Source organism: Canis aureus, chromosome 37 (genome assembly GCF_053574225.1).
Source record: "Canis aureus isolate CA01 chromosome 37, VMU_Caureus_v.1.0, whole genome shotgun sequence".
NCBI classification, from domain to species: Eukaryota; Metazoa; Chordata; class Mammalia; order Carnivora; family Canidae; genus Canis; species Canis aureus.
Genome location: NC_135647.1, coordinates 25,231,787 through 25,257,929, shown reverse-complemented (window position 1 = coordinate 25,257,929; position 26,143 = coordinate 25,231,787). Strand labels below are relative to the sequence as shown.

Genomic DNA, 26,143 nt, shown 5'->3' with positions numbered 1-26,143 from the left:
CTCAGGTGCCAGGTGCCGAGGACGAGCAAAGCCCGCGGGACCAGCCCTTCTCAGCTCTGTCAGGCGGACACCGGGCGGGAGGGCGGCCTCCGACACCCACATCCTTCGGCCCAAGCCGGGAAGGCTCTGCCGGGGCTGAGCCCATGCGGCCCAACGAGAGCTTCCCTCCTGGCCCAGGGCACCTCTGCCCCCGGACATGGTGCGCCCAAGACGGTGCATCCGAGAGGCCCCGAGGGGCTGACACCGATGCAAACTCACGAGGCTTTAATCACGAGCTGGAGCTTGGGCCCACGTGTGCTCCATGCAGCGGAGCAGGGCTTGGCCCCCGGGACCGAGAAGCGCAGCAGTGCTGCAGGGGCCCGGGGCCAAGGGGACTGTAACACGCAGAGTTGCCCGGTCACGTCGGTCCACACGCAGGTGGCCAGATGAATCACGATTCACCCTGCGGTGACCATTTGAACTGGCCTATCATTCTGGTCAGAGCTGGCCCGCAGGTTTCGGGGGGCAAAAGAGGGGTCTTCATTCCTTGGCTGCTTGAAGGTCAGAGGTCCCGCACTCCGAGGCGCGCTGGTTTCTGGTAAGGGTGCGCCTAACACCAAAGTAGGGTGAGGGGCGCCCTAAACAACAGGAGGTCCCGTGGGGGTCATACAGGAGAGGGCAGGTGCAGCACAGAATGGGGTTACCCCGCTCTGCTGGTCCAGGGGCAGGGATTCTTGGTAGATTCCCTGGGTCCCGCCGACCGTGAGCTGCCAGACCATTTCGTCCCAACACAGGCTCTTACAGATAAGGAAACTGAGGGTCAGAGAGCTGCAAAGGGTGTCGTTCCCGCAGTAGAGGCCAGAGCAGTACTGGCTTTGAGATCCATTTAGTGGCCGCTGGACTGTGCTGGGGACACGTGGCAACCTCCCTAGTTGTTGCCCAGTAGCTGCGTCTGCAGTAGTGGGTGCGCCCGAGGTAGGCACGTGGCCCAGGCTTTCGTCCTGTCGTACAACACACACAATATAAAACATACTATTTTAACCATTTTTAACCTTAACACCCCAGCTCGGCGGCATTAAGCACATTCACACTGATGTGCGACCCCCACAGCCTTCCTTCCCCAGAACAGTCTTCATCTGGCAAAACTGAAACCGTACCCATTAAGCCCTGACTCCCCCCGGCACCCCCCCAGTCCCGGGCAGCCCCCCTCTACTCTCTGGCTCCGTGAATTGAACTACTCTAGGGACCTCACGTAAGTGGAATCCTAGAGCATTTGTCCTTTTGTGTCTGGCTCACTTCCTTGAACACAGTCTTCCGGGTCCAGGCCTCCCTGATGCTGCCAGCAGCTCTGCCACAAACATCATTGTGCAAGTCGCTGCTGGAGTCCCTGCCTCCAGGTCTCTGAGCGTCTACCCAGCGGTGGATTCCGGATCATATAATAATTCTGTGTAATCTTTTGAGGAGCTGCCATACCGTTTTCCACGGCAGCTGCCCCGCTTACGCTCCCATCAGCAGGGCACAGGGTTCCAATTTCTCCACATGACATTCATTGATTGATTGATTTTTGACTAGTGGTCATCCTAACGGATATGAAGTGGAATCTCACTGTGGGTTTGATTTGTGTTTCCCTAATAATTTAGTGATGTTAAATAGATCTTCACATGTGTAGCTGCTTTTGATAACCTGTTTTTTTTTTTTTTCAATGGTCACCTTTTCAATGTGTGCACAGGTGGCTGTGTCTCTGCAACAGGGCGCCAGGAGATCCGAGGCTCTGGAGCATCCATCTGCCTGTGACTTTTCGGAGGGGCAGTTTGTGGTTGAAAAATCAGTGCCCTGGGTCAGAGAGAGATGAAAGCAATGGCGGAAGAGGGTTTAAAACAGGAAAGGCTGCTGTTAGTGCATCTTAGGTCAATTGTTAAGTTTTATTGTTCTCTCTCTCTCTCTCTTGCTCATATCTAGTCAGGGGCAGATCCTTGAGTTTTACTGAATCATTCAACGTTGATGGTTTCTTTTACTTTCGCTCCTTTTCCACGCTTACAGTCAGTCCAATGCTCCTTCCCTACACATCAAATTATGAATATAAAATTATTATGCAAATGGAAGGAGTTATTAAATAGAAGGTATGCACTAGCCTCAGGCCCCCTCCAACACCACTTGTCCTATAAATAATATAGTCTTTCCTCTTTTTGAGTATGTTCTAGGTCTTTGAAATCCTCAGCGCTGCTTTTCCAGATTCCTTAGATCCAATTGACCTTAGCTCTCAGGACCCATGTGGTGAGTTGCTCTCCTTTTCAATTTTTTTTTTTTTTTTTTTTTTTGCTTTGATTCCTGTCCTAGACTGCAGGAATGTCTTGAGGCAGAAATCACGTCTCACTCATCGAGAGACACAGGAAGCAGAAGGAGCCCTTGTCTCAGGGCAGAGATTTGATGTGTATTTGCAACCCTGTTGCTTGATAACTTTGTGACTTAGGGTTGTTTTTCTCATCGGTTTACAAGAAGTTTAGTAGATGATCTGCTAAATAAACATTAAATCATTTTTCTCTCTGATACTTATGGTTTGTTATGTCACATAGTGTAGAATCAACTTCGTAAACTTATGTGGTCTAAGGAGTTCCCTGGCCTTTGTGTTCCCAGGCCAGTGGCTACAAAGCACACACAGCAATGTCAACTCTGAAAATTCTCACTGAAGAACCAGTTGTTCAATATCAAAGTGCATGTTTGTGTGCATCTCTGTCCTATGAGTAACCCTAGTTTCTGATGCTTTGAGCAAATGAGCTACAATTTGCACCTTTATCATATAATAAATATGCAGACCAAAAGAACATGTACATCCTAAGACAAAACAAGGACATTTTTTTTAATTTATTTTTTATTGGTGTTCAATTTACTAACATACAGAATAACACCCAGTGCCCGTCACCCATTCACTCCCACCCCCCGCCCTCCTCCCCTTCTACCACCCCTAGTTCGTTTCCCAGAGTTAGCAGTAAAACAAGGACATTTTGTTCCATCTTTAAATGTATGTACAGGGAGTCAAACAAGAGCATTCCTGGAAATGAGTTGATTTGGGGGCTTAAAAATAAATCTATCCAATTAAATTTAGTAACCTGAAAATAGTATAGTTCAACCTTATTTTCCAGGTTTATTCTAGAGGTTTTTTTTTTGGTTTTTTTTTGTTTTTTTTTTTTGCAAATAATATGCTTTTTCTCTTAAAAAATCTTCCCTTAGCAATTGGTTCAATTCCTACAGAAATAACGGAGTTGCCCATTTTGAAGTTCCCTTGCTTGTGCAGACTTCATACAGGGCCTCAAGAAGGACACCTATGAAATGGGCTTTCTGTTAATACTGGTAATTCCAAAGCCCCACCACCCAAGTCTTCTAAATTCACTCTGCAAAGACTCTGTAAGGTTGGATTCCCTGGCACACGTTTGCTCAAGTGTTTCTGGGTGATAGTTAGCAGTTTGAGTGCTACACAGAGACAAAAAGTATTCCAGGAATCTTGGGCCTCAAGGACCCTGTCTAATACTCCCCTTAAGACACAGTTTCCCCAACACGTTCCAACTGGTGATGAGGACTTTTATTTATTTCTTATTGTTTCCATAACAAATTACCAAAAACTAAGATGTAAATTTATTATCATACAGCCTAGGAGGTCAGAAGTTCAGATGGGCGTCAAAGCACTCAAATCACATTGTTAGCAGGCCTTAATTCTTTTCTGGAGGATCTATGGGAAAATCCATTCCCCTGCCTTTTGTAGGTCCTGGAGACTGCTGACATCCCTTGGCTTTGTGGCTCCTTTCTTCAAAGTCAGCAATAGCACACCTCTCTTACCTTTCTTTTGTTGGCACATCGCTGTCTCTGACCACAGCTGATAAAGATCCTCTGCTGCTAAGGATCTGTGTGATCACATTGGGCCCCGTGGATAACCCAGAATAATCTCCCCATTTCAGGGTCCTTAATTTCACCTGCAAAGCTCCTCTTGCTATGTAAAGTAACATTCACCGTTTCCAGGGATCAGGATGTGAACGTCTTCGCGGATCATCATTCTGCCTAGCAAAGGATGGAGGGACAGGTGAGAGAGGTTACCACTCGCGACTACTGTCGGGAGTGTTCCTATATTTTCTGCTTTAATCCGGATCCGGTCCATGTGTCTCTTCCATCTCACAGCTGGTTTCTTGCTGCTATCACCGTCTACACTTTTAATAAAAACAAACAACAAAACATTCTCTTGCCTTCCAGTATAATTTTCTCTCCACTAAGTGCTTCGAAATCCGCAGTGCAAAAAAGAAAGCTCTTAGCAATCTGTGGGGCCGGTTATCAACTAGTTGTTTCAATACTAAACAGAGCTCAGCCAGAGTTCTCTAAGCACTTTTCCTGTTCTGAGGAAGAAACTCATCTCTGTAATACTATGCTCTAGAGCACATATTTCTAACCATTATGGATTTAATACATTGCTTCGAAACTCAGAAATTTCAACGACACCTCCTTTTGTGATTATCTGTAACTTTCAGAAGATGTTGCTTGTTTAACTACATGAGTACAATTTACTATGGCTTCGTAATGATTACTAAGGAGTTTGTACTTTATGAATCACAATGGCATCTATATACTTTGAAAGATAGGTCAGGTGTGGGACAGGTGAGGGGATTTATTTGATCTAGAGACCATGAGAGCTGTGCATATGGATTTGTGGGCACCGAATATGAATCCTGGCCTTATGGGCAGAGTTTTATCTAAGGGTGATAGGCAGTGTCCCTGGTCTTACTCATTTTTTGGGGGGTTCCCCCATGAAATGACCCAAATACTGTGGGCTTTCCAAGACCCTCTTGAAGGAAATGCTTTCCAAGCTTTGTCCACATAACAACTGAGACAGAGTAGCTGTGAATTCGTTTCCCTCAACACATATTCCTCTTGAGGGCAAACCCTCACCCAACCCACTGCGACCTTTGGTCTCCTTTCCAAGTCCTGTTCATCTTGTCTAACCCTTAACTTCTCGCTTCCATTTGTACAATTGTCAGCTCAAGGCACTTTCTGTGGACTGCTATTTTCAAGAACCATGCTAAAAAAAAATGTTACTTTCTTCCACTATTTTATGTTTTAGTCAATTTAGACTTTTTTCTCTCTCTTAAAACCTCAACTTCACCCATTCTCTTCTGAGAACCCATATGGGCTTGACATGAAAAATGTACTTCAGCTAAAACATATGAAATCACACTATATTTATGATTTTTTTCTTTTGATGTAGCTAACCATTAGGCAAAGTGAAGCTATATCAGACTCACAACTTGTCCTATAAAAATATTTCACTTGCAAGTTTATGTTTGCTTGAGATTATTTTCCTGCATCTACATGACAGATTTTTCATGAGCCTTCACATTTTATAATAAATATTCTTCACTCAGTGGAGAAACACTTTCCACTTGCTGTACTGACTCAAGGGGATATTTTCCAACTGAAATGTGTTTTCTTATTCTTAGTAATATTTCCCCTTAGCACAGAGTGTTTTCTCTGAGCATCTCAACACGCATATTTTTAATAAGTGGAGAATTGGTGGAACTAATTCTTCTCTAAATTCCTGTTAGTGAAGTAAAAACTATCCAGAGATGTCTTCAGTTCTCTCCTTCTACTTAGCAGCATAAATCCAAGAAACACCAATTTCAAACTTTTATGGACACATTTTAAGGGTATTTGTGGTACTTTTCTCTCCAGTGTAAATCTTCAGTGATAGTGAACCTCAGTGAATGTTTCACCCGGAGGCCATTCGGGAGGTGTACGATCACAGAGACATTTCACAAGGGGACAAGTCAAGTTTTGGAGGTCTGCTTGGAGCTTTCAGTTCTTAAAATAATCCTATGAGGTAAGTAATTAGAAAACTGAGAAGCTTTTGCACAGCAAAGGATACAGTCAACAAAACTCAAAGACAACCTACAGAATGGGAGAAGATATTTGCAAAAGACATATCAGATAAAGGGCTAGTTTCCAAGATCTATAAAGAACTTATTAAACTCAACACCAAAGAAACAAACAATCCAATCATGAAATGGGCAAAAGACATGAAGAGAAATCTCACAGAGGAAGACATTGACATGGCCAACATGCACATGAAAAAATGCTCTGCGTCACTTGCCATCAGGGAAATACAAATCAGAACCACAATGAGATACCACCTCACACACCAGTGAGAATGGGGAAAATTAACAAGGCAGGAAACCACAAATGTTGGAGAGGATGCAGAGAAAAGGGAACCCTCTTACACTGTTGGTGGGAATGTGAACTGGTGCAGCCACTCTGGAAAACTGTGTGGAGGTTCCTCAAAGAGTTAAAAATAGACCTGCCCTACGACCCAGCAATTGCACTGTTGGGGATTTACCCCAAAGATACAGATGCAGTGAAACGTCGGGACACCTGCACCCCGATGTTTATAGCAGCAATGGCCACAATAGCCAAGCTGTGGAAGGAGCCTCGGTGTCCATCGAAAGATGAATGGATTAAAAAAAAAGATGTGGTTTATGTATACAATGGAATATTCCTCAGCCATTAGAAATGACAAATACCCACCATTTGCTTCAACGTGGATGGAACTGGAGGGTATTATGCTGAGTGAAGTAAGTCAATCGGAGAAGGACAAACATTATATGCTCTCATTCATTTGGGGAATATAAATAATAGTGAAAGGGAGTATAAGGGAAGGGAGAAGAAATGTGTGGGAAATATCAGAAAGGGAGACAGAACGTAAAGACTGCTAACTCTGGGAAACGAACTAGGGGTGGTAGAAGGGGAGGTGGGCGGGGGTGGGAGTGAATGGGTGATGGGCACTGGGGGTTATTCTGTATGTTGGTAAATTGAATACCAATAAAAAATAAATTTAAAAAAAAAGAAAAAAAAGAAAACTGAGATCTAACAAGACCCAAGAATATAAGAAATTAATGCAAAATCGGGCAAGATAGGTCTCCCAGAAAAGAGTTCAGGCGCCGTTCCATATAAAGTGTGGCTGCTGGGTTTACCAGGCAATGAAACTGGTTGCCTTGAAGTTGCTGAGGAATTGAGCTGAACCAGGTTTTCCTTAATCTTCCCCTGACCAGATATCTCCAGTGAGAAGTTGAATGGGAAGCGTGAACTTCACAGTGGAAAAGGCTCACATGGCACAAAACTAGACTTTTGTGTTTGAGGTAGATTCTGAGACTGTTACCCTCAGTATAGAGCACTGAGCTGCTTTGTCGTGTTCATCTGAGCTTCTCCATGAACAACCGAGTAAAGACTGAGGAGAGAATAAATCAGCCTGAGCTTAGTGAGCTGGACCCTCCCACTTGAAGATCTATAACTAGCATCTACAAACCCAAGGGACACATTGAAATATGGGGTGTCGGGGATTGTTGATGTATTTAAAACCACGGAAAATCTTGTTAATTGTTTACGTGATTAAATATTTTTGCTGTTCGGTTCAACATCAGGGAGTGTGCACACATGCACACACACACATACTCACTCACACTTAATTAAAGACCAGCACAACAACTGCCTCTGGGCTTCTGATATAGAAATTAATCTAGAGATAGAAGACAGAACATAAATAAAGGAAATAAACAGACCCACGGTTGTCACATTCGTTTTCCTTGTTCCTGTTTACTCACCATTTACGTGAGGTGGTTTACTCACCGTGGTCCTGTAAAATCTCTCATAATAAACCCTCCTATCCAAAGACCATAGAGGCAAATTCCTGTTACAGTGACTGGATTTTCAAGTTTCCTTTGAATAAGCGTCCTAGAGGACCCAATGTATGGGGTTAGCCTCCGGTTACCCTATCTGCATAATTATTTAGAAAAAAAAGAGACAGCCTTGGGACTTATATCTTCAAGACTGCATGTTTATTCAACAATCTATTTGTTCTCTCATTTATTTATTCAATAAAAATATACGTGTGTCAGGCACTGGACTAGTGCAGAGGGGAAGTGCAGAAGACTAAACTCTAATTACCTGGTCATTTCTGGTCTTGTAGAACCCATAAGACAATTCACAGATAATCATAACAGCAGGATAAGAGAACTACTATGAAAGAGTAATACATTAAGCCTAGTCGATGGGAAAGAACAAAGATTTTATGGAGAAAATGGTCCTTGACCTGGGCACTGATTAACAATTTCTAAATGGGCAAAATCCGGAAGGAAGGAGAACAGAGGGAAATGAAAAGGACTCTGTGGATTGGAGAAGAAAGTGAAGAAAGACAATGGAGCAGAGAAAAGGCATAAAATTACCACCCCCCTAAGTACACAGAGACTGTCTTAAAAGTTTATAAAACTACTCTTAGGTAGCCCTATCTTCACCCCAACTCCAGCATTTACCCGTTAGTAACAAGGGAGTCCCCAGTTAGAGATTGTCTGACTTTACTTGTAGGTAAAAATCTAAAGGCCTCTATATTCTTGGTGAGTTTCTAGTCTTTTCCCTCAGGATGCTTATGTGTGACACAGAACACAGTTCCCACTAAGTGTTTCCCACCTGTACATCCCAGAGCTAAACTCCAGCCTGTTTCGTTACAGGCTTAAATGATATACATAAACACATGAAACATCAGGTTAATTTATGTGATCTGCTTCTCTGGATTTCCCCAAAAAAATTCCACTCAAAATTCTTCCACATTTATATTGAGAAAAGCAAATCTATTCTTTAGGTTGCTGTCAAAAGTATGCTATTAATTTAGAGAGCCATATTCTCTAAAACTATGGTGATTCATGTCTGTGTTTTTTTTTAATATTTTATTTATTCATTCATTACAGAGAGAAAGAGAGAGAGAGAGGGGGAGGCAAAGACACAGGCAGAGGGAGAAGCAGGCTCCACGCAGGGATCCCCAGGTGGGACTCGATCCTGGGACCCCGGGGTCACGCCCTGGGTCGAAGGCAGGTGCTAAACTGCTGAGCCATCCAGGGGTCCCCCATGTCTGTGTTTATATCACACTACCGTTCACATTTATTAGAACAACTGGAATGTTCATTAGTAGGGACTACATTTAACTTTTTATAGCTAGCTGTAATCCTTTGTGTAAATAATGCTTCTTAGACGTTATTAGAATTTTTTGTGCCTGTCTGTAAATAGCATATGTGAATTTCTACAGAATGTCTATTTTTCAGTCACTGACATTTGTAATCAAAGCATTATATTTAGTAACATTATTACCTCAAACTACTGAATCAAGAAAAGATTTATTTCTTAATCATTTTTTTCCTGATTGTGCACAAAACTGCATAATTTTAAACTTCCATAACATGTACGAATTATTTAGTATCATGTCTTTACGGATAGAAGGGAACTCAGAGATGGATTCCTTAGTTAAAGCAAATGAAGAAATGCAATTGGGGTACAAACATCTTCAATAATTTACCCAAGATTACCTTTTTGTAGTATAAACTCATTTTTACTATCATACATTAATTTACTGAATTAAATTACTAAACTTACTATTTGTTACACAGCTTCTACATGCTAAGTATCATGCTGTGCTCCAGGAATACAATGTGTGAGCCCCAGGTCCTGCTTTCCAAGAGCCCTCAGTCAGCCTAAGAAAGAAAATAAGTAAGAACGTAAGTGTTCAGGCAGTTGCAATGTATTGTAATAAATGCCAAGCCAGGGAGCCCATCTGTGCTCCAGAAGCCTCAAAGAAATGAAATGATTCCAGCATCGAGTGTTCGGGGATGCCTTATCTGATTTTCAATTCTCTAATATTAATATGGTGAGCACTGGAAACATGCCTTGACTCAGGGAAATCCAAAAATCTACATTTGAATTTAATTTTGCTGCACACTTCCCATACGGACCTCAGACAACTTACACTTTCTGAGCTCCTTCACCTTTAAGTGGAGATAATGATATGAATACCAGGTTATTTGAAAGACTCTATAATAAATATAAAATTCTAAGCATTCGCTAAATAAATAGACATCGTTAGCCAATATACTAATTTAAAACTTAGCATCTAAAAAAAATAATAATAAAAAAATAAAACTTAGCATCTTTGGGGGGATACGGTAAAACTCAAGGTTCATTTCCTCACTTAGTCTGTCTCTAAGACTGGAGGAGAGAATGCCAGAGATGCTCAAACACATGAGTACAAGCCTCCCTCTACAGTGCTCTTTCTACCCCAACACACTGGATAGAGCAACCATAGGGGCAGGAGCTCAGGGAGAAAAGGAAACAAAACCTGGAGATCATTGGGTTCACAAGCGATCACAGGAGAGGTGTGTAGTGGAATGGAAGTAAGTGATGCAGGTCACCTGCCAGAGGAGATACTGGGAAGGAGACCGATCTTCTGATTCATACATCTCATATCCCAATTACTTTAACCTGAAAAACTCACCCATGAACATTCCATTCTCCATTGCGCGAGGAATTTGGGTGAATTAAAACTCAGATCACATGAATAAAACAGTATCTCAACAGTACTTTGGATTCTCAAGTTCCAGATCTATAAATTTGAGTATGAGAAACAGAAGTACAGAGAGGTAAACTGATGTGGCCACAGCCATTCAAGGTACACCAAGCTCGGGTTAAATGTACAAGAATCTTATAAATCCCTACGTGAGAGAGAATTGCCGGGGAATGGAGGGAGACCGGGAAACCGTCAGACTTTGAGGCAAACCTGTGCTGGAGTGATGGAGGAAGGCAAGGCAGGGTGGCATGGGAGGAAGCAGCGAAGACTGCTATTCCGACAGTCTGCCAAAGAGTAAGTCTTTAAGCAAAAAAGTCAGAGAAGCCTGTTCCTTCCAGGGCTGGCTCTGGATCCCTCCTGCCCTCAGTCATTAGCCAGGAACAGCCAAGGAGAGGCGTGGCCATGGCACAAACATGGATATGCTTTAGAGGGCAGATGCTGGGCCCTCCTTCAATTACTCCTCTTTGGGTGAAGGTCTCTGGTGCTTAGAGCCACCACCGTCCTCTGTGGGTCCACTGCCCCACGCAGTCGGGAGCAGGGCCTCCGTGGTTCCTGTGGGGCCTTCTCCAGATGGGAAACTCCCACAGGGAGGTGATTAGGATGAACTGTCTTCCCCTTTACCATCATGAAGGTTGACGTGGGTGCACGACTGATGCTTGTTCTCCCCCGACTCCACCATGTGCTCCCTCATGCTGACAGGTCACCTAAGCAGATCATGTGGGCTTATCTGATGGGATGACCCAAAACTTCATTCATGAAGCGTCTTGTATGGGGTTCCACATCCACAGGTGTGGATCAGGCGTTCCGCAAACACTTGGCTTGTGGTGCTGGCTGATGCAAGTGGGAAAAGGTAACCCTCTAACAGTTTTACTTATTTCTGATGTAGATGCATTTTATTTAATTTTCTGGCCAAATTTCTCTGGCTAGGACTTCCAATACTCTGTTGAACAAAAGTGGCTAAAGTGGGCATCCTACTCTTATTCCTAATTCTAGGAATAACATTGAGTATGATGTTAACTCTGGACTTGTCATACATGGTCTTTATTTATAGGAGGTACATTCCCTTTTTTCATTTCATTGAGCACTTTTATCATACATGTTGAATTTTATTAAATGCTTTTTTCTGCCTCTATTGAGACAACCATACGATTTTATTCTTTATTTTCTTAACGTGTTAACATTGATTGATTTGCAGAAGTTGAACTGTGCTCTCATTTCTGAAATAAAGCCCAGTTGATCCGGGCGTATGAGCCTTTTAACGTGTTGTTTAATTCAGTTTGTTAATATTTTTTTTTGGAGGGGGGGGAGTTTTGCATCTATGTTCGTCAAGGATATTGGCCTGTAATTTTCTTTTCTTCTAGTATCCTTGCCTGGTTTTGGTATCAGGGTGATGTTGGTCTTATAAAATGAGTTTTAAGTATGTCCTCCTCTTCTATTCTTTGGAAGATTTTGAGAAGGATTGGTATTTTTTTTTAATTTTTATTTATTTATGATAGTCACAGGGAGAGAAAGAGAGGCAGAGACACAGGCAGAGAGAAGCAGGCTCCATGCACCAGGAGCCCGACGTGGGAATCGATCCTGGGTCTCCAGGATCGCGCCCTAGGCCAAAGGCAGGCGCCAAACCGCTGCGCCACCCAGGGATCCCGGGAAGGATTGGTATTAATTCTCCTCTGAAAGTTTGGTAAAATTCACTAATGATGTCTATTTAGTCCTAGATTTTTGCCTGTAGGGAGTTTTAAAAGTTCTGATTCAATCTCTTACTAGTAATCAGTCTGTTTAGATTCTATATCTCTTTTGGGACCCTGTCCTTCTCAAAACACATTGACTTTGATGTTAAGAATAAAAATATAATATTGCTGAGAATACATAGCATTATCGAGCACTAAGTATATGCAACAAGTTCACTAGGCATCTTCCATTACTATTTCACTTAATTTTCAAAGGAACCTATCAGTAGATACCTTCTCTATATTTGTTCTCTCTTTCAAAGGAGAAATTAAGTTTCAGAGAAGTGAAATGAATTGCTCAGGGTTACATGGTGATGAATCCTCCTGGGATTCAGAGCCACACAAGCCTGTGTTCTTTCATAACACCTCTCATTCTCCTCCCTGGCTACCCAGATTTGACCAGGGAACATTAAACAAGAGTCCCGAGCCCTTGGGGCAGCCCCGGTGGCTCAGTGATTTAGTGCCACCTTCAGCCCGGGGTGTGATCCTGGAGACCCTGGATCGAGTCCCACATGGGGCTTCCTGCATGGAGCCTGCTTCTCCCTCTGCCTGTGTCTCTGCCTCTCTCTCTCTCTCTGTCTCCCATGAATAAATAAATAAAATCTTTAAAAAAAGAAAGAGTCCCAAACCCTGTGCCACCTCACACTGGTGGACACACATTTCTGAGTGGTGTGGGAGGCACCTTGCATAGACCACCTTACTGTGTGTGCTGGTGCCCATTGAGGTGTGGACATTGGCTTGTCTAAGTCTAGTACGACCTCCCACTTGACTTTGTTATTCAGAGACCAACTACTCAACAGAGCCATTTCCCTGGCATCTCAAGGCCAAATTACCAATTGATATGTTCATGATTCAGTCTTGGAAGCCTATGTGTCCAGGAGCGTATCCATTTCTTCTAGGTTATCCAATCTATTAGCATATAATTGTTCATAGTAGTTTCTTATGATCCTTTGTATTTCTGTGGTATTCATTGGACCATCATCTCCCTTTTGACTTCTGATTTTGAATCCTGTCACCTTTCTTCTTTGTGAGACTAACTAAACGTTTGTTGATTTTGTTGATCTTTTCAAAGAATCGGCTCTTGGTTTCATTGATCTTTTCTATTGTCTGTTTAGTCTTTATTTCTTTTATTTCTACTCTGATCTTTGTTATTTCCTTCCTTCTACTAACCTTGGGCTTCATTTGTTCTTTTGTCTAGTTCCTTGAGGTGTAAAGTTAAAATTTGAATTTTGCTGTTTGTCGAGATAGGCTTTTATTGCTTTGAATTTTGCTCTTAAAACTCCTTTTGCTGTAACCCTTAAGTTTTGGTGTGCTGGGGCACCTGGGTGGCCCAGTTGGTTAAATGTCTGCCTTTGTTTCAGGTCATAACCCCAGAGTCCTGAGATGGAGCTCCACATCAGGCTCCCTCCTCAACATGGAGCCTGCTTCTCCTTCTGCGCCTCATCCTGCTCATGCTCTCTCTCTCTCTCTAATAATAAATAAGAATCTTTTTTAAAAAAAGTTTTGGTATGCTGTGTTTCCTTTTTTGTTTGACTTAAGGTATTTTTTCTTTCGCTTTTGATTCCTCTGACCCTTTAGTTATTCAGTAGCATACTGTTTGGTCTCCATATATTTATAAATTGTCTATTTTTTTCTTGTAATTTATTACAGTTTTATAGACTCTTGGTAGAAGAAGATGCTTCATATAATTTCAATCTTCTTAAATTTGTTAAGGCGTGTTTTGTGGCTTAATATGTGATTATCCTGGAAAATGTTTCATGTGCCCTTGAGGAGGATGTGTATTTTACTGATTTGGGGTGGAATGCTCTGTATATTTCCATTAAGCCCACCTGATCTAATGTGTTTTTTAAAGCCAGTGTTTCAAAAAAAAAACAAAAACAAAACAAAAAAAAATAAATAAAGCCAGTGTTTCCTGATTTATTATCTCTCTGGAATGATCCATCAATGTGAGTGGTGAATTTAAGTCCCCTGCTGTTATTGTATTGGTGCCAATTTTTCCATTTAGGTCTGTTAATGTATATATATATATATATATATATATATATATATATATATATACACACACACACACACACACACACACACTTCTGTGTTGGGTGCATAAATATTTATACATGTGATATTTTCCCACTGGATTGATCTCTTTATCAAAATAATATCCATTGTTGTCTCTTATGGTAGCTTTTGTTTTAAAGTCTATTTTGGTTGACATAACTACCCCAGCTTTTTTATTGTTTCCATTTGCATCGAATGTCTTTCTTCATCCCTCCACTTTTAGTCTGTGTGTGTCCTAACACTTGAAATGAGTCTTTTGTAGGCAACACATAGGTGATTATCCATTTAGCTACCCTAAGTTTTTTGATTGGAGAATTTAGTTCATTTACAATTAATGTAATTATTGGTAGATATGACTTAGTTAATTGTCTTTTAGTTATGCCCTAGTTAACCTGTTTCTCTTTCCTTTGGTCTCCTCTTTCATAGTTTGACTTTTTTGAGTGGTAAGCTTGGATTTTTTTTTTTTCATTATCTTGAGTTTCTATGAGGTTTTTTCCTAGATGATTCACATAGAACACATTCTAATAAGGGTGGCTAGGGGTTTATCTATTTTATTAATTTTTTCACAGAATGAGCTCCTTGTTTTGTTCAACTGTTCTACAGTTCTTCTGGTCTCTATTTCATTGAGTTCTGCTTGAATCTTTATGAACTCTTCTTCTGATTGGTGTAGGCTTTACTTGTGGTTCTTTCTCCAATTTCTTTAGGTGGGAGGTGAGCTTGTGTATTTGAGTTTTTTTTTCCAATTTTTAAGAAGGATTGTATTCCAACATATCTCCCTCTTAGGACTGCTTTTGCTGTATCAGAAAGATTTTGAATGGTTGTATCTTCATTTTCATTAGTTTCCATGAATATTTTTAATTCTCTGATTTCCTGGTTGACCCTTCATCTTTAGGCAGGATGCTCTTTAACCTCCACGTGTTTGACTTTCTTCTAAATTTCTTCTTGTGATTTGAGTTCTAGTTTCAAAGCATTGTGGTCTGAAAATATACAGGGGACAATCCCAATCTTTTGGTATTGGTTGAGACCTGATTAGTGATGCAGTATGTGGTCTATTCTGGAGAAAGTTCCATGTGCACTTGAGAAGAACATGTATTCAGTTGCATTAGGACAGAAAGTTCTGCAAATATCTGTGAAATCCATCTGGTCCAGTGTATCATTCAAGGCTCTTGTTTCTTTGGTGACGTTGTGCTTAGAATATCTGTCATTTGCAGAAAGTGCCGTGTTGAAGCCTTCCAGTAGTAGTGTATTATTATCTAAGTATCTCTTTACTTTGGTTATTAATTGATTGATACACTTGGCAGCTCCCACATTAGAGGCATAAATATTCATAATTGTTAGGTCCTCTTGTTGGATAGACCCTTTAAGTATGATGTAATGTCCCTCTTTATCTCTTACTACAGTCTTTGGGATAAACTCTAATTTATCTGATATGAGGCTTGCTATCACTCCTTTCTTTTGAGGATCATTTGATTGGTAAATGGTTCTCCAACCTTTTATTTTCAGGCTGGAGGTGTCCTTAGGTCTAAATGAGTCTCCTGTAGACAGCGTGTAGATGGGTCTTGTTTTTTTATCCAGTCTGATACCCTGTGCCTTTGATGGGATAATTTAGCCCATTTACCTTCAGAGTTACTATTGAAAGTTATGAATTTAGTGTCATCATAATACCTATTCAGTCCCTGTTTTTGTAGATTGTTTCTTTGAGCTCCCTCTTTCTTTTACAGGGTCCCCCTTAATATTTCTTGCAGAGCTGGTTTGGTGGTCACATTCTTTCAGTTTCTGCCTATCCTGGAAGCTCTTTATCTCTCCTTCTATTCTGAATGAGAGCCTTGCTGTGTATAGTATTCTTGGCTGCATGTTCTTTTCATTTAAGACCCTGAATAGATCCTGCCATCCCTTTCTGGCCTGCCAGGTCTCTGAGGAGAGGTCTGCTGTTAATCTGATATTTCTCCCCATATAAGTTAGGAATTGTCTGTCTCTCATTGCTTCAAAATTTTTCTCTTTGGGCAGCCCAGGTGGCTCAGTAGTTTAGCCCTGTCTTCAGCCCAGGGTATGATCCTGGAGTTCTGGGATCAAGTCCCATGTCAGGCTCCCCATCTGGAGCCTGCTTCTCCCTCTGCCTTGTCTCTGCCTCTCTCTCTCCTCTCTGTGCTTCTCATGAATAAATAAATTTTAAAAAATCTTTAAAAAAATTTTCTCTTTATCTTTGAAATTTGCAAGTTTCACTATCAAATGTCAAGGTGTTGAATGGTTTTTATTGATTTTTTTGCAGGAGAGTCCTCTCTATCTCCTGGATCTGAATGTTTGTTTCTTTCCCCAGATTAGGGGAAGTTCTCAGCTATGATTTGTTCAAATACACTTTGTGGTCCTCTCTCTCTCTCAGCCTCTTCTGGAATCCCAATAAGATGAATATTTTTCCTTTTCAAGCTATATTCATTGCCCTAACCCTTTCCTCGTGGGCTCTTAATTGTTTTCCTCCTTTTTCCTCAGCTTCCTTCCTCTTATCATCAACTTGTCTTCTATGTCACTCACTCTCTTCCTCCTCATTAATCCTAGCAGTTAGAGCATCCAGTTTGGATTGCATCTCATTTAATCTATTTTTAATTTTGGCCTGACTGGACCTCAATTCTGCAGTAATTAAGTCTCTAGAGTCCTTTATTTATGCTTTTTTCCAGAGCCACCAGTAGCGAAATAACTGTACTTCTGAATTGAATTTCTGACATCATATTTAAATCCAAATTCTGTAACTCTGTGGCAAAGAGTATTATTTCTAGTTCTTTATTTTGTGGTGAATTCTTCCTTCTAGTTATTTTGTTCAGTGCAGAGTGGCTGTATGAGTGGGAGGAGTAAAAAATATCAACCGTGACCCAAGTAAAATACACCTTAGATGATTCTGAAGAGGTCAGAGACCAGAAAATTAAAAAAAAAAGAAAAAAGAAAAAAGAAAACAAAAAGGCCACCAATGTGAAAACAAATTTTAAAACAAAGTAGTAAAAATAAAAAGCCAAAAACTAGGAAGAAGAAAATTTTTTTAAAAATTTTTTTAAAAAGAAAAGATGGGGGATGGTGGTGGTACAGAAGTGGTAGTGGAGAGAGGATGCAGTCTGCCTAAGGAGTTCTAGGGGGTGATCCTCTTGGTTCTGAGTGTATTTTGTTCTGTATGTTAGAAGATAGTCCCAAATTTATATAAACCAGTAATACTTATATAAAGGCCCAACATGAACTACAAATACATAAACTAGATAAAAGAGGGGGCAGAATGGGAAGTAAGAGAGAATATAATCTCATAGGATGAACCAACACAGTATTTCCCTTGGTTCTGGGTGTATTTTGGTCACATGTTAGAAGGTATTAACCGCCACCATTGTAAAACAAAACAAGGCAGAAAAAACAAAAAACAAATACCCATATCTCAGCTATCTCCCCAAATTAAATTGAACATGTTGAAGGGAATCTAGAGGTGAAAAATATATCTAAGATGTAATTATAGAAATATGAAAGCCAAAAAGGAAAAAAAATGAAGAATTGGTAAAATATTTAGTTAAGGTGGGAAAAGAGAAAAAATATTGGGAATTTTGAGTCTGATATAAAAACAAGTCATAATGGAAAAAAGGAGGGGAAAAGGGTCCCCCTAGTTCTATATACTATTTTCCCTCAGTCCTGGAGCTTTCCAGCACTGCTTGTTCAATAAACTTGCTCTTCCATGTTCTTACAGCTGGTCTTCTGGAGGAGGGTCTGCTGTGCTGATTCTCAGGTGTCAGTGCCTGGGGGAGATGCCTGCCTCCTCCCGGGTGCTGGGCTCTGAATGAGCTGTTTACCTTGTGAGGCCTCTGTCCTCTAGAGGCCCCACCTCTCCCAGGCACTAGGTGAAACAAAGAGGCAAAAAAAAAAAAAAAAAAAATGGCAGTGGCCAGCTATCCAGCTCTGGACTCAAGCTCCCATGAGTAACTCCCTGCAGGTCCCAGTCCACACTGGCCTAGGTGCTCCTGGGGCAGGTGCAGGTACCCTGATCTGCACAGCTTAGGGGTGCCTCCAGTGGCAGGAGAGTTCTTGCTGTCCTGTACCCACTCTACTTCCACCTGTCCCAGGGAGATCACAGGATCTCTGGCTTTGTCTGCTTGGGCACCCTGGGATCTGGGGCCGTCTACTGCTGGACCCCCACCCCCAGGAACTGCCTCTTCTGAAGGGAACAGGGCTCAGCCACCTCCATCTGTTGCCAGCCTCTAGTGGAAAGGCCGCTCCAGAGCCGGCCCACCTAACTGAATGTCTTCTCCCAAATGTCCTGAAGGCTTTACCAAGATTGGCCTGGGGTCTGTGATGAGCCTTCCCCCCAGGTGCCCCTCCTCTCATAGTGACCCTGGGAATCTGGAGGTTCACTGCCCCTCCTGCGAGTCTGCATGATCTCTCTACTAAGCACTTTTCCATCAGGGCATGGATTTTTTAAGTTTCTACTTCTCTGGGGCTGGGCTTTTGTGCCCCAGAGGCTTTGGCTACTCACTTTAGCCCTGCTAGTCATGGTTTCCCTCCCTCACTTTATTCTTTTTTTATTTTTATTTTTCCACCTTTCTACCTTGTTAGAAGTGAAAACTTTTCTCTTTGTAGCATTTCTGCTGTTACCTCTTTAAATCTCAGGTCAAATTTGTAGGTGTTCAGGATATTTTGAAAATTATCTACATAAATTTGTAGGGTCAGGTGAGCTGAGGACCTCTACTCTTCTGCCATCTTGCCCCTCCCCTGCCCTTTAATCCATTTTGAATTTATTTTCAGGTATAGTGTAAGAAAGTGGTCCACTTTCATTCTTTTGCATGTTGCTCTCCAGTTTTCCCAACACCATCTGTTGAAGAGACTTTTTCCCATCAGCTATTCTTTCCTGCTTTGTTGAAGATTAATTGAGCATAGAGTTGTGGGTTTATTTCTGGATTTTCTTTTCAGTCCTATTGATAAGTGTTTATTCTGGTTCCAGCACCACACTGCTTTGATCACTACAGCTTTGTAATATAACTTGAAGTCCAGAACTGTGATGCCTCCAGCTTTGCTTTTCTTTTTCAAGATTGCTTTGGCTATTCAGGGTCTTTGTGGTTCCATACAGATTTTAAAATTGTTCTAGCTCTCTGAAAAATGCTGATAATATCTTGATAGAGATTTCACTGCATGTGCAATTGCTTTGGGCAATATAGATATTTTTAAAATATTTGTTTTTCTTATCCATGAGCATGAAATGTCTTTCCATTTCTTTGTGTCATCTTTAATTTCTTTAATCAGCATTTTATAGTTTTCAGAGTAAAGGTCCTTAACCTCTTTGGTTAGCTTCATTCTTAGGTATCTTATTATTTTTGTGTGCAATTATAAATGAGATTGATTCTTTAGTTTCTGTTTCTGCATTATTGGTGTAGAGAAATGCAACAGATTTCTGTACATTTATTTTGTATCCTGTGACTTTACTGAATTGTGTATCAGTTTTAGAAGTATTTTGGTGGAGTCTTTATGATTTTCTATGTATAGTATCATGTCATCTGCAAATAGGGCAAGTTTTATGTCTTCCTTACCAATTTGGATGCCTTTTATTTCTTTTTGTTGTCTGATTGCTGTGGCTAGGACTTCCAGACTATGTTGAATAAAAGTGGTGAAAATGGACTTCCTGTCTTGTTCCTAGGTGTAGAGGAAAAGCTCTCCTTTTTACCCTACTGAGGATATTAGCCATGGATTTTTCGCAGATGGCCTTTATTATGTTGAGGTGTATTCCCTCTAACCCTGCTTTGTTGAGGGTTTTTTTTTTGTCATGAGTGAATGTTGCATTAGTCAAATTCTTTTTTCTACATCTACTGAAAAAATAATATTCTTATCCTTTCTTTTGTTAATGTAGTGTATCATGTTGATGACTTTTAAATAAATCCCTCTTGATTGTTGTGAATGATTTCTTTAATGTATGGCCAGATTTGATTTGCTAGTATTTTATTGAGAAAATGTGCCTCCAAGTTCATTAGAAATATTTGCCTATAGTTCTCTTTTTTTAGTGGAGTCTTTATCTGGTTTTAGTATCAGGGCAATGGTCTCATACAATGAATTTGGAAGTTTTCCTTCCTTTTCTTTTTTTGGAGAAATAGTTTCAGAAGAATAGGTATTAACTCTTTTTTTTTAATGTTTGGTAGAATTCTCCTTTGAAGCCTTCTGGCCCTGGACTTCTTTTTGGGGGAATTTTTTGATTGCTGATTCTATTTCTTTACTGGTTATTGGTCTGTTCAAGTTTTCTATTTCTTTTTGTTTCAGTTTTGTTAGTTCATATGTTTCTAGGCATTTCTCCATTTCTTCCAAGTTGTCCAATCTGTTGGCATATAGTTTTGCATTATACCATCTTGTAACTGTACTTCTCTGGTGTTGGTTGTTATTTCTCCTCTATCATTTGTGATTCTATTTGTTTGTGTCCTTTCTCTTCTTTTTGATAAGTCTGCTTAGAGGTTTAGCAATTTTGTTTCTCATTAAGCTTTGATTTTATAGGTCCAAAATTCTATCACAGATTTTTTTGGTCAAGTTGTTTCCACTAAAACGTACTGACTTTAAAAATTAATAACTTAAACTGCCACACACAGGATAAAAATGGTTCACAAAAGATTCTCCTTTCCTTCTGAATGTTTTGTGATGCATTTTATAATTAACCAATCCTTTACTATTAAACCTAAATGGTCAATTGAGACAAAAAGTCCTAACATTGTTCTTCCACCACTGATTAAGACTAAGGTGGTAGTTCAGCTCAAGTCATGTCCTAGGGTCCTGGAACTGAGCCCCACATTGGGCTTTCTGCTTAGTGGGAAGCCTGTTTCTCCCGCTCCCTCTCCTGCTCCCCCTGCTTGTGCTCTCTCTCTCTCTCTGGCTCTCTGTAAAGTGAATAAATAAAATCTCAAAAAAAAAAAAAAAAAAGACTGGGGTGGCAGGTATTGGTAATATTCCATTAGCCTTCTGAGCTTTCTGGGCAGACTTAGAGGTTTTGCCAGCTCCAATTGCCGTCTTGTCCACTGCTTTGATGACACACAGAAGCTGTCTCATGCCATGAACAGCAAAATAGCTTAGAGGAGGTTAGTCAAAGAAGCTCTCAACACACATAGACTTGCCAGGAATCATATCAACAATGGCAGCATCACCAGCTTTCAAGAACTTGGGGCCATCTTCCAGTTTTTCTCCATAATGATGATCGAACTTCTCCTTCAGCTCAGCAAACTTGCAAGCACCGTGAGCTGTGTGAGAATCCCCGGGTGCATATCCAGCACTGATTTGGCCTGGATGGTTCAGAAAAATTACCTGACCCACGAATCCAGCTGCTTCAATTGGTGGGTTATTTTTGCTGTCACCAGCCACATTGCTGCAATGAACATCTTTGACAGATGTATTCTTGACATTGAAGCTCACATTGTCCCCAGAAAGAGCCTCACTCAATGCCTCATGGGGCACCTGAACAGTCGTTAGCACTGGAGCAAAGGTAACCATCATGCTTCACTTAAGAACACCAGTCTCCACTCAGCCCACAGGGACAGTACAGTACAACTAGTTTTGTAGATGTCCTGGAGGAGCAAACGGGAATGCCTGTCAGGTGGGTGAGCTGGTGGCGTAATGTAATCCAGAGCTTCAAGCAGTGTGCTTCTACTGGCATTGCCTTATTTATAGGTGACTTTCTACCCCTTGAACCAAGGCATGTTTGCACTTGACTCCAGCATTTTGTTACCGTTCCACCCAAAAATTGGCACAAATGCTACTGTGTCAAGGTTGTAGCCAGTTTTCTTATAGTAGGTGCTGATTTCCTTAATGTTTTCTCATATCTCTTCAGGCTGTAGGGTGGCCCAGAGGAATATATTGTGGTAACACCAACAACTCGTTTCACATCCAGTGTGTAAGCCAGAAGGGCATACTCTCACCTCTGCCCATTCTTGGAAATGCCTGCTGCAAATTCACCAAGACCAACAGCAACAGCCAGGACAGCACAGTGAGCCTGGGATGGGCCTGTAAGGTTTTTGATGAAGTCTCTGTGTCCTGGAGCATCAATGATGGTCACAAACTTGCTGGTCTCAAATTTCCACAGGGTGATATCAGTGTCAATACCACGTTCATGTTCAGCTTGCAGTTTATCCAAGATGCAGGCATGCTTGAAGGAGCCCTTTACCATCTCAGCAGGCTCCTTGCAACATTTTTCAATAGTTCTTTTGTTGATCCCACCACATTTGTAGATCAGATAAGCAGCAGCGAGATTTGCCTGAATCTACACGTCCAATGATGGCGATGTTGATATGAGTCTTTTCCTTTCTCATCCTGGTTTAGGTTCAGCAGGGACCTGCATGACACTTGTGTTCTGGTAGCAAATCTATTGCAACAAAGAGGGCTTTACCAATTTTATTATTTGTTATTTATTATTTTTTTCAAAAAACCAGCTCCTGGCTTCATTAATATGCTCTGTTATTTTTTTTAGTTTCCATATCATTCATTTCTGCTCTAATCTTTATTATTTCCTTCCTTCTGCTGGCATTAGGCTTTGTTTGTTGTTCTTTTTCTAACTTCTTTAGATGTAAGGTTAGGTTGTTTATTTGAGATTTCTTTTCCTTCTTGAGGTAGGCCTGTATTTCGATATGCTTCCCTCTTAGGACCACTTTGGCTATATCCCAAAGGTTTTGGATGGTTGTGTTTTCATTTTAATTTGTTTCCATGTATTTAAAAAAGTTTCTTCTTTGATTTCTGGGCTGAGACAATCATTGTTTAGTAGCATGTGGTTTAATCTCCATTGTAATTGTAATCCTTCCAAATTTTTCTTGTGGATGACTTCGAGTTTCACAGCATTGGGTGCAGAAAAAGCACACGGGAAGTGCCTGGGTAGCTCACTCAATTTAAACATCCGCCTTTGGCTCAAGTCATGATACCAGGGTCCTGGGATTAAGCCCTGCATTGGGCTCCCTGCTCAGTGGAAGGCGTGCTTCTCCCTCTCCCTCTGCCACTTCCACTGCTTGTGCACTCTCTCAAATAAATAAATAATCTTAAAAAAAAAGAAAAGATAAAAAGTACATGGTATGACTTCAGTCTTTTTGTATTTGTTGGGGCCTGACTTGTGACTTAATATGTGATCTATTCTGGAGAATTTCCCATGTGCCCTTGAAAAGAACGTATATTATGCTGTGTTAGGGTGGAATGTTCTGAATATATCTGTTACGTATCCATCTGGTTCAGTGTTTCATTCAAAGCCATTGTTTCCTTGTTTATTTTCTGTTTAGATGATCTTTCCACTGATGTAAGTGGGGTGCTAAAGTCTCCTACTATTATTGTATTATTACAAACTAGTTCCTTTATGTTTGCTATTATTATTTTAGGTATTTGGGTGCTCCCATGCTAGGGGCATAAATATTCACAATTGTTATATCTTCTTGTTGGATTGTGACCCTTATTATGATATGGTGTTCTTCTTTCTCTCTTGTTACTGTCTTTGTTTTAAAGTCTTATTTTGTTCAATATACGTATTGCCAGCCTTCTTTTGACATCCATTTACATGATAGATGCAATTTGCAGGTGTCTTTAGGTCTAAAATGAGTCTCTATATGCTCTAAATAGCATATAGATGAGTCTTGAATTTTTTTTTAATCCTTTCTATCACCCTGTCTTTTGATTGGAGTATTTAGTCCATTTACATTCAAAATAATTATTCATAAATATGTATTTATTGCCATTTTATTATTTGTTTTGTGGTTGTTTCTGAAGATATTCTGTGATCCTTTCTTGTCGTTCCCCTTTTCATGGTTTGCTTAATATCTTTAGTGATAGCTTTGGATTTCTTTATTTTTATTCTTTGCATATTTATTAGTGGTTTTTGATATATGGTTACCATTAAGTTTGTATGTACCCTCTTCTGCATACAACAGTCTATATCATCAGTTGATGATCATTTACGTTTGAACGCATTCTTTATTCCTCTCCACACCACATTTTAAGAATACCTACTTGTCATATTTTACATCCTTTTATTTTGTAAATTCCTTCACTGATTTTTTTTTTTTTACAGAAACATTAATTTTTACTGCTTTTGAGTTTTCTACCTTTATTCTGTCACTTTTGGTCTTTCCACTTGGAGTCCCCTTTAATATTTCTTTCAGGTTTAGCGATCCTGAACTCCTTCAGTTTATGTTTATCTGAGAAACTATTTGTTTCCTACTGTTCTGAATGATAGATAGAATATTTTTGGATAGAATATTTTTGCCTGCAGGTTTTCCCCATCAGCACTTGAATATATCATGGCATTGCCTTCTGGCCTAAAAAGTTTCTGCTGAAAAATCCTCTGCTAGCCTTATGGGTTTTCCCTTTTTATATCACTGTCTTCTTTTGTCTTGTTGCTTTTAAAATATTTTCTTTACCACTGTATTTTGCCAATTTAATTACAATATGTTTTTGTGTGGATCTGCTTTTTGTTTATTTTGATGAGAGGTCTCTGTGAGTCCCGAATTTGGATATCTGTTTCCTTTCCCAGATTAGGGAAGTTTTCAGCTATTATTTCTTTAAATAAATTCTCTGTCCCCTTTTCTCTGTATTCTTCTGGGACTCCTATAATATGAGTATTATGCTTGATGGAGTCATTGAGTTCCCTAGGTCTATTCTCATGCTGCATAATTCTTTTTGCTCTCTTTTGTTCAGGTTGATAATTTCCCATTACTCTGTTTTCTAGGTCATTAATTTATTGCTCTGCTTCTTCCAGTCTACTGTTCATTCCATCAAAAAATGTTTCTCATTTTATTTATTGATCCTTTTATCTCTGCAATGTTTTCCTTATCTCGACATGAAGGGTGTCAGTCATGTCTTCTACTCTTTTCTCAAGTCCAGTGAGTATCCTTATGATCATTACTTTAAGTTCTCTCTCAGGTATGTTATTTATAACTATTTCACTTCAGATCTCTAGTTGTGACCTTGTCCTATTCTTTCAACTGGGATAAATTTCTTTATGTTCTCATTTTTTTTAAAGTGTTTGTGCCTGTTTCTATGTGTTGGGGAATCAGCTACACCTCCCATTCTCGGGGATAATGGTCTTGTAAAGAAGAGGTCCTATGATATCCTTCTCTGTAGTGTCCCCTGTTGCCTAGTGCCTGGCACTGCTAGGAGTGTCTCCAATGTGTGTTGTGTGTGCTCTGCTGTTTTACCGTTCAGGCCAGTTGCCTACAGAGGTTCTCTTTGCTTGTTGCAGGCAGTATTTGGCCCCTGACTTGAATATGGTGCATTTAAACTAGGTGCCCTCTGGTCTTTGGTGAAGTATTTGTCACCACCCCTGTGGACACAGAGGGTCTAAAATTCCCACATTGGAAGACATGATGTGAACAGGAGTTTGGGCCAGTCTTCTGGGAAAGGTTGGCTACCATGCTGGGACTGAGGAAGGGCAGTTATTCTGGAGTGCAGAGCCCAAGGCTTGATGTAAGCAAGTTAAGGAGCAAGTATTGGTGCTGGGCTAATTCCCACAGATGGCTCTGTGTTTATGCTGGGGGAGGGAAATGCCATAGCCAGTTCCTTTGTTCCTGGAGGGAGTCTCTCTGTGAGGCTACCTCTCTAGGATGTGCTAGGAGATGAGTGAATAACCTCCCGAATATATTCTTCAGGCACTTCCTAGATCACTAGTTCCTCACTGTAGTGTGTGTGTGTGTGTGTGTGTGTGTGCATGTGCGCATGTGTGGTGGTGGTGGTGGTGGGGATGTTTGTCTGTCTTAACTCCAAAAGCAGCACAATGCCCTCTAGGCTCTATCTCAGCCATGCCCCACCCCACCCATTGAACTTTAAAACTTTAGACTTTAAGCCCTGCTGGTTGCAAGAATTCATGGCCTGCTGGCTTTCCAAACCAATTAATTATTGATGGTGTTAGTCTGTCTCTCACCCTGCTCTGCAACCACAGATCCCTCCCCACTGCAGCAGGTATGATCCCATTTCTCTCCCGAATCACATCTCCACAAGAAGGTTTCTTCAACAT

At 40.8% G+C, this 26,143-nt stretch overlaps 1 pseudogene; it reads right to left on the bottom strand.

Annotated features, from left to right (window-relative positions):
• Nucleotides 1–437: 437 nt before the first annotated feature.
• LOC144306710 (elongation factor 1-alpha 1-like) lies at nt 438–26,143 on the bottom strand (annotated as a pseudogene).